The sequence below is a fragment of the Tenebrio molitor genome, chromosome 1 (assembly GCF_963966145.1).
Source record: "Tenebrio molitor chromosome 1, icTenMoli1.1, whole genome shotgun sequence".
In the NCBI taxonomy this organism is placed as follows: Eukaryota; Metazoa; Arthropoda; class Insecta; order Coleoptera; family Tenebrionidae; genus Tenebrio; species Tenebrio molitor.
The window spans coordinates 43,877,889-43,892,922 of NC_091046.1; the positions used below are offsets into that span (position 1 = coordinate 43,877,889).

Consider the following 15,034-nt stretch of genomic DNA (forward strand, 5'->3'; position numbering starts at 1 on the left):
AAAACGCCAGAATAAAGAATGGCGTAGCAGTGTCGGAACGTGAGCATTGTTTGTCTATCGACCAATCCATCGGAGCGAAATCCCTCCTGACATCCCCGAAGCACATCTGCCGCCTCCGAAAAAATGCATCATCATCAACCGGCGTAATTTGCTAAATAACGTGCCGCCCGAAAATAAACAACATCCTCCCCAATTAATAATTTTTCCGGGGGCGGAAATTGGAACGTCGCCGACCCGGAATCGAATTCCTTCGTCTGTCGGCAATCGTTGCAAACTGTCATGACGAAAATTTAATAAGATAAAATTCCAGCGACCGGCACGTGGAGGCAAGTTGCGTCGGTGCGTTTCTCGGATCCGCCATCTGAGACGGTTCCGTGCGTGAACTGGAGCGTGGCAGGATTAGACGCGAATCCTTCCTGCAGCGGGCTTTGCAACGGCGAGCGTTCGCAGGAGCGATCGATGGGAACACACGAGGTCGTGCGAGCAGAGGCTTGCACGTGACGTCAAATCGAAAGGAGACACGAGGACGAAGCCCCAACACAAATTTGCACGCGAAGTCGATACCGGACTGGTCCTTTTCGTCCTCGCGGACAAACAAAAGTGATTGTGGGCGAAATGTTTGTCTGGTTGCGAGACAAAAGTTGCCACGCAGAGAGTAACTTTCTGTATTTTACTCTTGCCGAAAGGGACGAGGAACAATCAAAAAATTGGCAAGGCTAAGGGTAGAAGGAAACAAAAGTGTGGATCTAAACATTAAAGAATAAAAACAATAAAGGAAGCAATGAGATTGAAAAGTTTTCAGGTCTGGAGGAAATATGAAACAATCATATTTATTTTTAGAGGTACGAGGGAAGTTTGAATGTTGACGGTGTAAGCTACGTGTTGCATTTCAACAACTTCAATTTGTCCTGAATTTTAAATTATCAGATATTTCAAAAAAAAATTGAAAGTTTTATTCTAGATGGTTGTCTGCAATTTGACTGTTAAAATTAATTTTAAAAAATGAATTCATCAAAAGTGGAAGGAAGATATCAAAATTAACTAATAATCAGTAAAGTCGTATTTCGAAATTTTTATTAATTACAAATTCCAGAATGTCGTATGTTCCGCCACTGAAGCACATTTGTTAGATAGTTCACACGAGAGGCAGAGACTTCTGCGCCGCTGATTACGCAGGAACTAAGTAGTGTGCACGTGATTACTAGATTGCTTAAGTGAACAGAGTATAGAACGCTTCAGACGTATTCTCCCTCTTTTGCTAAAAATGCAACTGGAGCTTAACAATCAAATTAAACATTTCGTCCAATGAGGTGAATGCTGACATTCAGCTAGGCTTAAAAAGATAAATTGAGAAAATCCAATTTTTCGTTGACAAAAAAATAAACCAGTTAAACTAATCGAAACATTTTTAATTCCCTTCATGCGTAATTAAATTACCACTTATTTTCGTTGATCGTATCATTGAGAAAATATGTAATTGTTTAATAATTAAAATAAGAAAATTCAATAAATGAAAATAAAACTTTTAAGTTTTTTGGAGTGTTATCACAATCACTGTTTTTTTTAATTGTGATTGTTGATTATAAAATTTAATGTACCGAAAAATTAATGTATGAATTCTAATGCACACGATTGTTAAAATCAGAACTTGATTACTTAAAAAAAATGACTGAAGAAAATTTGAGCATACGCGCATGCGCTCTACTACCATTAAATTATGACTATAGAATACAATTTGCTAGAGAACCACACGTGAGATGAGATCATATTAGGCACGACTACTTTAGAGAAGGAGATAATCATAATGACACCTTGATGTGGTTTCTGGCATGTCTGCAGAGGGCGCTGCGGCAAATGTACTAAAACTTTGAGGCTCCCTCGCGGCTGCACTAGGAATTGCCGAGACAAATCCCATCAAGGTGATAATTGTCTATCCAGGTTCTTCAATTTGATTCGTGCTTGCTAGAAGTGTTTCTTAAATTTTTGGATTGGCACAAGTACTGTTGCCGCAACAGTTTCTCCGTTCTTGGCATTAAGATCACGTGAATCTTTACGTGTGGCAAAATTGAGGGAGAAAGTGAAGTAAGCGGCGTGGAAGCAAGTGGAAGAGGCTATTTCCTGAATTTTGCTTAAAACTTGCAACGTCTCCATTTTCGCGGGGTTGCGCCAGGGGCCCGGATTACCCTTATTTATTTGGTCGCGTTACGAGTTTGCGGATTTGACCCTTCATCGGGCGAGATCCGGGCGAAAAATTGAATACATCCTGTATACGTCGAAATTGAAGAGAGAGAGCTTTAGAATTAATAACGGTTAAGCCCGGGGGCTTTTCCGATATAAGTAATAATCTCGGGATTTGGGGGGTCGGCCTTTTCGAATCCTGCGATACAAGTCATTATTCGATGTTTCCTGGCGGCCCCCGCAGGGCGATATCATATTCAAAGAGTCAATTTTTATTCTTGGAGCGAGAGTGGCATTATGCGTTCGGAGTGCCCGAATGGCGGAGATTCTATCATCCGATTCCCTCTCTTCTGGAGTCTCGGCGCAGATAGCACCTGATAAAATCTGAAACTGTCGGGAATTCGATAGAATGATGATGGCATCAACATTTATCAAATAAAGGACATTACGGGGTATTCGATTCAATGCAGTCGGCGACAAAGTAAATCGAAGACGTATTGAGCTTTTGATATTGCTTTTGTAATGACGCTCAACCATTAAAAGCCCTCGAGTCGCAGGAAGTTCGGCAATTTTTCAAATCGGGACGACTCCCTAATGGACTCGGATGCCGACGCTCCCTAATTAGTATCTCTTGATTATTATTGGAGAGTAATTCCAGTAATACCTGGAAACCGCCCGGAACCTAATCAACGGATATGTGAAGGGACGTTATTCTATTATAACGAACCCGCACTCCGGAGTTGTTGGTAGTTTTAACCCTCCAACACGTTTCAATTATGCACGATTTGTTTCTGGGGACCTGCAGCACCCCCATTTTTAACGAAAAGTGTTTTTGCGGCTGTTTTTACAACGTGGCAGGAAAGAAAACGTGACGACTTTTGACTTTCGATGCAGCCAACCTGGCAGCGTTATTTATTTTTCCGGGGTCATCTTGGGGAGCCCCGGTCCGGGTCCGGGCGAAAAACGAGCGACTTAAACAAACATTGTTTACGATGAGTCCTCTCAAAACAAATACGTTTGTTATGCGGAAATACATCCGTCGTGCTGGGCCCGTTTTAATTTCAAAACCCTTTTGGAAACTTTCCAACAATCTCGCTCCAACTTTGTTATTCGGATCTGCATAAATCTCGTTTAGTGTGGATGTGCACCCGCTATATAAAATAAATAATAATTCCGTTTATCATTCGTGACGTGAGGCGACGGCTTCAACAACGACGAGACAAGCAGAAAATGCACTTTTTGATACACGTCTCGCCTGCGGATTCCGTTTTGGTTTGCTTCATCCCGGGACCTAATCCCACTTATCTCCCTGATAAGATAATTTATAAATTAAATTTCTCTAATAAATTATATCGGGTAATAAGATAGCACTTTTATGAAGTCGGCCGACAACTTCGGGAGCGGTTTTATATTAACCCGACTTTATGGAGGTACCTGAAGAGGAATCGCTTCGGAAAGAGACCGGATAAATCATACACGCTACAAGAAGTTGGAATTGTGGCTTTGTTTTATGGGGGCGCTTAAAAATGGTGCGCGGGACGAAGAGACAGATTCGGGGAAACTGTTGAGGAATTTATGCAACCAGAAGGGATTCGCTCCGAGTTTCTCAGACCAGCTCAGGAGGATTACTCGCGTTTAATTGCTCGCTTAAGTGCCAAGTTTCCTGCAGACTCTGGAAGGGCTCGCTAATATGCATAAGTAAATTTTTTACTTTTTTCCTCCTCTGCTGCCTCAAATCTCTCTGTTTCGCGTTCCGTCTAGACGTCTAATTGCCACAGAACTTTGATAACAACAACAAAAAATAATCTTAATCATAAATCGCAAAATTACACTCTTTTTGACAGTTCAATATGCGATGATAAAGAACATAACCAAGAATACTTGAAATAACGAAATCCTCAACTCAGGGTTTTTGTTGTTGTGAAACCGGCAGTTGTCCATTAAACCAAGAAAACTCAGCAGCTGATAAGATAAAACGGCAATCAAAGCAGTGGTTGAATGTTAATTTGCAAGATACAATCCGATCTTTTTTTTTACTTAAAGACATCAGATGACATTAGCGTGACTCTGGAAAATGTGACGTCAAGTCTCGTGGGGTACCCTCCTCGTCTTTTAAACCGCATTTAAAACCGAAAGGATGGTGGTAGGATACCGTGGCGCACTAGAAGATCCGACTCGCCAGACTATATGAAGATACAAATTAGAAAAAACCCGCACCAGATTAGGCAGCACTGGGACTCGAACCCGGCACCTCCGGACTGCAAAGCCGGGCGCTAAGCGCTTGACCACAGTGCTGGTTGTGCAACTAATCACATTATTGCAAGTTATAAGCGACTGTTATTTCCTTCTTTTGAAAAACAATTTCGAACGTAATGGAGAAAGATTCTTGCAATCAATAACCACATTATTGTTTTGCGTTCAGACTGTCAGTTATCGAATGCCAGGGCTTTTCTTATCCTCGTGTAACTTTTTTTACTGTAGATGTACAAAAAGTGCACCTGCAGGCTACTAATTACTGGCGAAGAAGCCTTCGCTTCCAGACTGGAATTAAACCGGAGTAAAAAACGATCCTAGCGTTCTATCTGGAACAGCGACAGGTAAATGCAAGACGCATCGATCCCTATGCAATTCATCTGGTCGGCATTTCATTTTTACAACCCCTCAATCTCGCCTAACCCTTAATAAAACCGGCCCTGTAATGAATAACACCCGAGTCTAAGTGGGTCTCGTTTTGAGTCTTTCCGCTGTTGAAAATTCGTTTACGGTAATGACAACGACGTTAAATAAAATCGTGCCGGGGTATTGAATGGGCGGCAACTCACAAGAGGAGTGGTTTGTTCACTCAATTTCCCGATTTATCACAGTTTTTATTGGCGGGACCGTCGAATAAACCCCACAGTCGACACTCGGACTGTTTTCCAAACATCGAAGAATTCAAGGGTAAATGGGCGCTCGCAGCTACGATGATCACGATGAGGTCCAAGCAATCAACCAAAATAACAAAGTCAAAGCGTCTTGCTGAATTTTTTGAAAAGCAAACATTTTTTTCACAAATGGAGATTTAATACAAAAGAGAAAAGTTCCCAGATGCTGTCACTAGAGGTGATGTTTAGAGGTCGTATCTTAACGACGATTGGCTATTTTACAACAAAACCTGAGAGCCACATATTTCATTATTTCAGCGAGCCGCAGCGAGCTCTATTCCGCATTCACGTGCAAGCTAGTGATCCGCTTCGTTATTACAACGGACAGTTAGTAGGCCCCAAATAGCACGTTTATCACTAGAAATGGTCCGAAATCTTCCACTTAAAGGATTTAGCTTTATACTGTGACAGTACCTATCGTTATGCCATCATGGTTATCCTTTTGGTCGTTTAGACTGAAACATACTTTTGGGCATCAGTCTGGAGCAAGACTTTTGACAATTTTTTGCACTAAAATGTTAACCGAAAAGTTCCCAACAGGGCTTTGCCAAGAGGTATAAGAACGTCACCGAGGAGTGGATCAGTGAAGACGCTGTTTCTACAGCTTGAAAGAAATACCATTCAAGGAACAGTCAGGTGTAAAAAATTAATTGTTTCAAACCGAAATCTTTATTTGCATAAAACATTCAGTTTTACATTGGAAGAAGTGTTCCAAATGGTTATAGCGTTGTGGTCAACATTGTGGTTGTCCAGCCTGAAACATATATTTTCTGAAAATTTAACTCTTTATTCTTGAATAAAGTATACAAAACAAGCAATTTCAAAAAACTAGTTTTCCAATAAGTCAGATGGAGTGTTCATAATGTATTATTTGTTGAAATTCTAAGCATTAAACAAATACCTGACTCTTGGAAGACTACCAACTCAGGTGTCTGCGCAGACGACAAGAAGGATCGCGAAGGCGGGGGTCTGAACAACACATGAAAGCTGGAATCATAAAGAACATCACCAAACACAACTGCAGGAGCTTCATCTTGACGACTAGTTTGAAAATTTGTTGGCACGGGTTTTATAAACGATTTAAATGGGTTTTTTTGTTAATATAATTCGTTGTGGTAATAACCCAATTATTTTAATTCGTTCATATTAATATCTACCTCTCATAAATTTCCTACACTGCGATTGATTTTTTCTTTTGAAACTTACCATGAAGAAATAACTACAAACACAGAAACAACTGGTTCCACCTCACTGGTAAAACTCAGAGGTGAACGAATTGTTGAAATCAAACACCAACTTAATTCTGCGGACAATAATGCTGTAACAAATTTTATTGTTTTCAACTGTCATAAATTCTCATTTTCTCCTTTGTTAAAGTGCCTCTTAACGAATCGTTGCCCTAGACAAGACATTCAACGTTACATTTCTGACAGGTCTTGCAAAATTTGTCAAAACTCTCAAAAGCAATTGCGAAACCATTTTCAAAAGATTTGGAAGCTTCAGGGACGTCGTTTCAAACAATAAAATTTTGTGTGCAACTCGTTTCTGGGTAAATTGGGCTTTTCTAATTGCCCGAGGGACAAGATTAAAACACGAGCGTAGCTCGGTGGATTTTTTTTTGTTTACGAATATTAAAAACCATCGGAAATTTTAATCCCAAAACGCCTCCACTTTCTACCTAGTTGTAATTTTTGATAGTGTACTTCTTTTTTCTTAGTTACATCAACAGGAAGGGTGTGTCGCCTTTGGCAAGAAAATAGAATCAGCTGTTGGAAAGTTCGTGAGTCCACTCTTTTGGGGCTTCGGGGGAATGGTAAAGACTCATAAGAGGTGAGACCGTCTCTAAAGAACTCGAGTCATTTGAATTACCTGGATCCACAATTAAGACACAGTTTCTTCACCGGAAAAAAATGTTCAACTGAAGAATATTTAGTCCATTTCGAAAAAGAAATTTAAGAAAGAGGCAGCTTGAAGCGTTGTCGTGAATTGAAGAAGAGATCAGTTCAAACAATGTTTGTCTACGAACTAGAAGAACTAACTGGGGGATGTTAGAACATCAAAATCTTTTAAATAGCTGTCATTTTAGAGCGATTAACAGAAATTTTTCGAGAGGATTTTTCTTCAGTGATAAAACCTTAATCCATTACCATACACCAGCTTCTGGAAAGGTGTCAGTTATTGAGTTTGCAGAAGAATGACAATAACTGCCAAGAGGTAAGACCGCCACCGAGGAGCTGGAATCAGCGGGATCAGAGAAGATGCTGCCTCTCTGGGGGAAATAGATTTTCAACAATCTTTAGGTCAGGTCACGATTTATGATCACATTGTTCGTAAATGTAAAATCATTAATTTAACGTCCGACTAAGCAGTACTGTTAATAAATGTGTAAGAAAACAAATTAATTTAAGTCGCAATTTTTATTCACATAGATTCAGTTTTATATTGCAACAAGAGTTCCAAGTGGTTATAGTGCATATAGCAAATTGGGTTCTGCGTTAAAAAATTCTGCGTAAATGTCTCTCATTAACCGTGCAGCAAATTCAAAAGGTCCTACCTAAAGAGAGAAGAAAATGGATTCATGAGAAAACAAACTCCGATAAACAAAATTAGGATTGTTTTCTTCTAGATTTAAAAACCACGTACAGAATCCCCATCTGGCAGGGTAATCTTCTGGCTGCAAATGCTGCACACGTTCAGTTTTCATCACTCGATGTACAGAAGTTTTCGAAATATTCAATTCCTGAACAACTTCTCTAATACTTTCGGTACCTTCTTCAAAGGCATCTAAAATAGCCCCGTTCTCAGCACCACCAACCTCCTTTTTATTTGGTAAAATTTGACCTGTCTCGACTGTTCGTGCGATAACACTAAGGATCGTTTTGTGTTCGGGATGATTCCTATTAGGAAAACGTTGGGCATAATCCCTTGCTGCCTCTCAAGCATTCCGTCCATATTCTGCATTAATAATATCCAACATAATGCACATAATCCGCAGCGGAATACATGACGAAAGACCCCGGTTGAACACGACGGCGGTACTAAAGCAATTTGAAGGGAATGGAATGAAATTTTGACGTTTCTCAAAAGATTCATAGTCGACCAGTTTATTGAAAACGTAATAAAGTATACAACTTAGTAACAATTACGAGAAATACACCTGGATGGCTTAAAACGCTTTGATTCTTTGGGATTGTTTATTTGTATTTTTTGGAGATTTCTCTTTTTTTCTCTGGAGAGCGAGTCCTGGGACAGCCTGTATTATTGTTAAATTTAAAGTTCAGTTCTGTCAGTAATATCAACTGAGAGGTGGCAGAAAAATGATAATAATTGCCAGGAGGTAAGACGCTACTTCTCTGCGGGAAATAGACTTCCAACGAATGAGGCAAACATTACAGCTTGAAAAAGATGTCGTTCAAGGAACAGTTTTTAGGTCAGAACACGATTTTTGAAAACATTTTCCGTAGACGCAATACCATTAATTTGACATCCAACCATATTAACAGATGAGTATAAAATGAATTACTTGGAATTTAAATCTTTATTCGCATAAACATTCAGTTTTACAGTGCACCAAGCATTCCAAATGGTTATAGTTAATGATTATAGTGTTGAGCGAGGTCATAATTTTGGTTGTCATGGCTGAAACATATATTTTTTATTATTTGTTGATATTCTAAGCATTAAACAATTACCTGATTCGTGGAAGACTACAGTTTATAGATGCATGTACATGGGAGATATTACGCGAGGAGTTCTTGAGCTACGTTTCCGCACACGACAAGAAGGATCATTAAAGAAGGAGTCGTCACAACACATGAATGCTGGAATCATAAAGAACATCACCAAGCACAACTGTAGAAGCTTCATCTTGAGGACTGGTTTGAAAATTTGTTGGCTCGGGTTTTATAAGAGATTTAAATGTGATTTTTTGTGAATTATAATTCGTTGTGGTAATAACCGAATATTTTAATTCTTTCGTGTTATTATCTAGCCCTCATAAATCTCCTACGGTGTGATTTATGTCTTTTAAACTTATCATGAAAAGATAACACTGAAAGAACTGGTTCCGTCTCACTGGTAAAACACTGAGGCGAACGAATTTTTGAAATCAAACACCAAGTTTAATTCTACAGAAAATAACGCTGTGACAAATTTTCCAATATTTTAAAAGTGGACATTTGTTCATGTTGTTTTTTCTTAATATTGGAATAAGCTCGGTGGGATTTTTTTTTACAGATATTAAGGACCACCCGAAATTTCAATACCAAATTTTGGATACTGTAAATTAGGAAATTCTACGAAAAGAAAAAGTTTCCACCTGTGGGGAGCGTCTTCGAGCTGTTGAAAAGAAAAACTGACAGGATCATATAGTGCTCACAGAATGAAGGAAATTTTTAAAAATCATAGCCTGACTTACGTGGTACGAGGGGAGATTTTTACATTATCTACCTAGCCATGACGAAAGCAAGTGACGATTGCAAATTTTTGCTCTCAAATTGCTGTGACATTTGGATGCTTACTGACCAAATCTGGTTCACATCCACAGTGTTCAGTTGTTTTTGTGTGGCCTTAACTAACAAAAAATGAGTGAAATTTAGCTAGAGCATAGAAGCGTAAAAATATAAATAGAGAATGATTAATGTGCATGGAGAAGATGCACCATCATATTTTACTATGAAATTATGGTCCAAACAATTTCGATTGGTTAGGGAATCACGTCAGGATGATCTAAAATGTGGAAGGCATGTTAAAGCAAAAACCAAGGAAAACTACAACAAAGTTGAGATTTTGGTCTTAGCAGATCGAAGAATCAGAGTTTCAATGATTGCCGATCAAGTAGGAATGTAGGAAGCTACGGTATTAAAAATGTTGCATGAAGATTTAGAAATCAATAAGGTGTCTGCACGTTGGATTCCAAAATTCCTCAATGCCGAACAAAAACTATATCGGCAACACATCTGCCAAGAAAACTTTGGAGCTCTGGCTGACGACGAAGAGCATTCTTCGAAAATTATAACAGGTGATGAGACGTGGGTGTATCACTGGGATCCACCGACAAAGCAAGAATCCATGCAATGGGTCCAGCAAGCATCTCGCCAAGTCCGCGAAGTAATCGACGAGTGTGGCTCTGTAGAGATGGAACATCCACTTTACAGCCCAGATGTGATACCGAGTGACACTTATCTCCTTCCTAAATTAAACAAAGCACTTGAGGGGACGGCATTTTTCTTCGGATGAATAACCGAAAGAAGCAGTAGAGACATTTTTTGAGGACTTAACAAAAGATTTTTTTTGAAGGCATAGCCTTATTGGAAAAACGTTGGAATAAATGTGGAAACGTTAATGGATCATATCTTGAAAAATTTTTTTTCTCTTTTCTTTCATTGTTAGGCAGAGAATATAAAGATCTCCCCTCGTATCAGTTCAACTTTAGTATTATTGTTACGTTCAGTTCTCTTAATTACATCAACAGGGAGGATGCATCTCCTTTTGCAAGAAGCGTCATAAAAATTTTGCCAAAATTGACGTCGCTATTAATTTAAAAACGTTTACGATATGAAATTGTAAAAAATTACCTTGGCAAGATTTGTCACAATTTCATATTGTACACGTTTTTGAATAAATAGCGACGTCAATTTTGACAAAACGAACGAGCTGCTAACTCTCCGCTTGGGAAAACAGGTACAGCTGTTGGAAAGGTCATCGGGTCAGTCTTTTGAAATTGCAGATGTATGGTAAAGATTGCCGAGAGACGAAACTGTCGTCACCAAAGAGCTGGAATCATCTGGATCAATAAAAGTGACGCAGTTTCTGAAAAATATTTTCAGCAAATAGCGATAGATTAAGAACAATGAATCTGATTTCCTTGTCTAATCGTAGATCAAGAGGTGACCTAATGTAGACTTTTAAAGTTCTAAAACTAGGCTATGATGACACTTTTCTTGAACTAAGACGTTTTGAACAGGCTTCGAGGACATGGACTAACTTTGACCACTTCACAATCTAGAACGACTGTAAGGCAAAATTTCTTATCTGTGCGGGTTGTTAACCACTGGAATATGCTTCCTATAGAACTTATTGGATTAGAGAAGAAGACGCTGTTTCTATGAGGGAAATAGATTTTCAAGAAATGAGGAAATCATTACAGCTTTAAAAAATGTCAAATGTCAAATTCGGTCGAGAAACAGTTTTTAGGTCAGGACACGATTTTCGAAAAAAAAAATTCGTAGGCGCAACACCATTAATTTGACATCCAACTGAGTAACAAATGATTTATTTCAACTCGAAATCTTTATTCACATAGATAATTCAGTTTTCTATTGCAACAAGCATTCCTAGTGGTTATAATGTAGAGGTCACCATTTTGGTAGTCAACCCTCGAACATATATTTTCTGAATATTGAAGTATTTAACTAATTCTTGAATTAAGTATACAAAATACCGCGCGATCAACAATCATTTAAATCAAAGAAGCCTCTGGAATTTGGCACGTATTCCCAAATCCAGACTTTCAGATGCTCTGGATGCATGGAAGTATTTTTGGTTGCATATACTTGTTTCCATTTAAATTTTCAAAATTATTAACTGAAACTCCATCAAACAGGTAACAACACTGTTCGTGTTCATTCTTCGTTATTGAAAACACATTTACGATTCGATGATGAATCTTTAATGTTCTGAAGTAAAAATCATTTTTGAATTAGATTCATTCTGACATTTGTTCGACGTTCATTATTAGCTGAGTTAGCAAAGATACGAAAAATTTGACACTGTCAAAGTCATATCCGCCCCTTATCTAAGTTATTGTTGGTCACACGGTAGTATTATGAATTATGATACAAGTGAATAACGAAGCCTTTAAAGCACGTGCGACGAATTTAAGATCATGACGTGCTTTAAAAATCCCTAGTGTTTTAAAGGCCCTTATACACGTGTTTCATACGTTGTTTTTTATTATACCTGTACTACAATCTAAAAATGATAAGAAAAATAGTAAATTGAAATGACTTTTTCGAAATAATCTGTGTCATTAATCGTTGATATAGAAATGATTAATTGTTGTCGTTTGGTTGCTTTGTAAGTATATTTGTAGATGAATTTGTAGTTACCTAGGCAACTTTAAAGCTTCAAGCCCGATTTTGCATGTTTTTTAATGTTAAAAACAGAGATTATGATTCAGGTATAATGAAAAAGTTGTTTTTGAAAAACTTGTCTTCCAATATACTAAATGGCGTGTTCGTAATGAATATCTGTATTATTTGTTGATATTCTAAGCATTAAACAATGATCTTAAATTTGAAAGTCCAGCTCATCTTTATGCGCTTGTTGGGTATACTCATATTCAAGTTACGTTTGCGGACACGACAAGAAGGATCGCCAAAGTACGGGTCTGAACAACACATGAAAGCTGGAATGAAAAAGAACATCAAAAAACACAACTGCATGATCTTCATTTTGACGACTAGTTTGAAAATTAGTTGGCACGGATTTTATAAGAGATTTATTAAACGTGATTTTTTGTGAATTATAATTCGTTCTGGTAATAAACCGAATATTTTAATTTTTTCGTGTTACTATCTAGTCCTCATTCCTAAATCTCCTACGGTGTGATTTATGTCTTTTAAACTTACCATGCAAAGATAACATTGAAAGAACAGGTCCGTTTCACTGGTAAAACACTGAGGTGAACGAATTTTTGAAATCGAACAAAAGTTTAATTCTACAGAAATAACGCTGTGACAAATTTTCCAATATTTATAATTATATACGTTTTTTCGTGTTTAGCTCGGAGGGGTCTTTTTTACAGATATTAAGCCCCAGCCAAAATTTCATTTCCAAAACACAAAACATTTTGGATACTGTAAATTAGGATATTCTATAAAAAGAAAAAGTTTCCAACTGTGGGGAGCGTCTTCAAGTTGCTGAGAAGAAAAATTGACAGCATCATGTAGTGGACACAGTATGAAGGAAATTAAAAAAAAAATCATAGCCTGTCTTACGTGGTACGAGGGGAGATTTTTACATTGCAAATTTTTGCTGTCAAATTGCTGTGACATTTTGGTGCTGACTAACCAAACTTGCTTCACATCCAAAGAGTTCAGTTGTTTTTGTGTAGTCTTAACTAACGAAAAATGGGTGAAATGTAGCTATAGCATAGAAGCGTAATCAAATTCTTGAGGAGGGAAGGAAATCTACTCAAAAATATGCACCAGAGGATGATTATTATGCATGGGGAAGGTGCACCATCATATTTTACTATGAAATTATGGTCCAAACAATTTCAATGTGGTAGGGAATCACGTCAGGATGATCCGAAATGCGAAAGGCATGTTAAACCAAAAACCAACGAAAACCTCAACAAAGTCGAGATTTTGGTCTTAGCAGATCGAAGAATAAGAGTTTCAATGATTGCCGATGAAGTGAAAATATAGGAGGCTACAGTATTAAAAATTTTGCATGAAGATTTAGGAATGAATAAGGTTTCTGCACGTTGGATTCCAAAATTGGTTAAAACCGAACAAAAACTTCGTCGGCAACACATCTGCCAAGAAAACTTGATAGCTCTGGCTGACGATGATAAGAGCTTTCTTAAAAAATTAGAACAGGTGATGAGACGTGGGTGTATCACTCGGATCCACCGACAAAACAAGAATCCATGCAATTGGTCCACAAGGCATCGCCTCCGCTAAAAATGCATGAACGCACAATTCATCAGGAAAGCTGACGGTGGTTTGGGATGTGGAAAGAATCTCACCTATTAAATACATCAAAAAAGGCTTTACAATAACAGCAGAAGTCTATAAAGGACACAATCAGAAACTTGAAAACTGCCATACAGCAAAAAAGGCCCCACAATTGTGATCAAAAGTTTATGCATCTTCATGGCAATTACACAGTTCACAAAGCTCGCCAAGTCCGCGAAGTAATCGACGAGTGTGGTTTTGTAGAGATGGATCATCCACTCTACAGCGCAGATTTGGCACCGAGTAACTATTTTCTCTTACCTAAATTAAAAAAGCACTTGAGGAGACGCCGTTTTTCATCGGATGAATAACTGAAAGAAGCGGCAGAGAAATTTTTTTAGGACTTACAAAAATAATTTCTTAGTGGCAAAACGTTGGAATAAATGTGTAACCGTTAGTGGATCATATCTTGAAAAACCAAATATATCTTTTCTCCCAACTCTTTTCCTTCATTGCTAGGTAGACAATATTGTACCCTCGTATCAGGCATTTCCAACTTCAACTTTAGTATTATTGTTAAGTTCAGTTCTCTTAGTTATATCAACAGGGAGGATATAAGAAGTGTCATAATCATAAAAATTTTGTCAAAATTTATTGAAAAACGTATTCGATATAAAATTGTAAACCATCATTTTGGGAAGGTTTGTCACCAGCGACGATCTTGATTCACCAGGAACGAGCATCCCAACTCCTCGCCTGGGAGAACAGGTTCAGCTGTTGGAAGGGTCATGGGGTCAGCCTTTTGAGGTGGCAGATGTATGGTAAAGATCGCCAAGAGGTAAAACTGTCACCAGAGGGCTCGAATCATCTGGATCAGCTGGGTCAATAAAAGTGATGCAGTTTCTAAAAAATATTTTAAGCAAATGTGGAAATCACTACAGCCACTGAAGAATATGTAGTTGATTTGGAAAAAATCTCATGTAAGATGGAAACGAATTCGATCATTGTAATGAATGGAAAAGAGATAACTTCAAACACTGAGAAACCGCTCCCGCCTCTTTGATGAAGCTTCGCGGTAAACGAATTTTAGAAACAATACACCAAGTATGGATTTAACAATAATGCTTCTATACATTTTCTAATCTCGAAGTGTTAAAGGTTTTTTCCATAAGATCTAAAGAATATTTTGTTGCTATCGGCCAAGCAATCCGTCATACATCATAATAAAAAGCATGTAAAGAGTTTAAA

General features: G+C 38.1%; 1 protein-coding gene and 2 long non-coding RNA genes across 3 annotated transcripts in view; all 3 read right to left on the minus strand.

Moving 5' to 3' along the window:
• Lar (tyrosine-protein phosphatase Lar) overlaps nt 1-15,034 on the minus strand; it is a 424,567-nt gene that overhangs the window by 218,112 nt on the left and 191,421 nt on the right. The gene's annotated exons all lie outside the window — the stretch shown is intronic.
• On the minus strand, nt 5,753-6,315 carry LOC138122394 (uncharacterized). The gene is made up of 2 exons (XR_011156482.1): nt 6,004-6,315; nt 5,753-5,856 (listed from the first exon to the last, which is right to left on the minus strand). It is a non-coding gene; the product is annotated as an uncharacterized lncRNA (long non-coding RNA).
• LOC138126199 (uncharacterized) lies at nt 8,626-9,152 on the minus strand. Its single transcript, XR_011157839.1, has 2 exons — nt 8,795-9,152; nt 8,626-8,741 (listed from the first exon to the last, which is right to left on the minus strand). It is a non-coding gene; the product is annotated as an uncharacterized lncRNA (long non-coding RNA).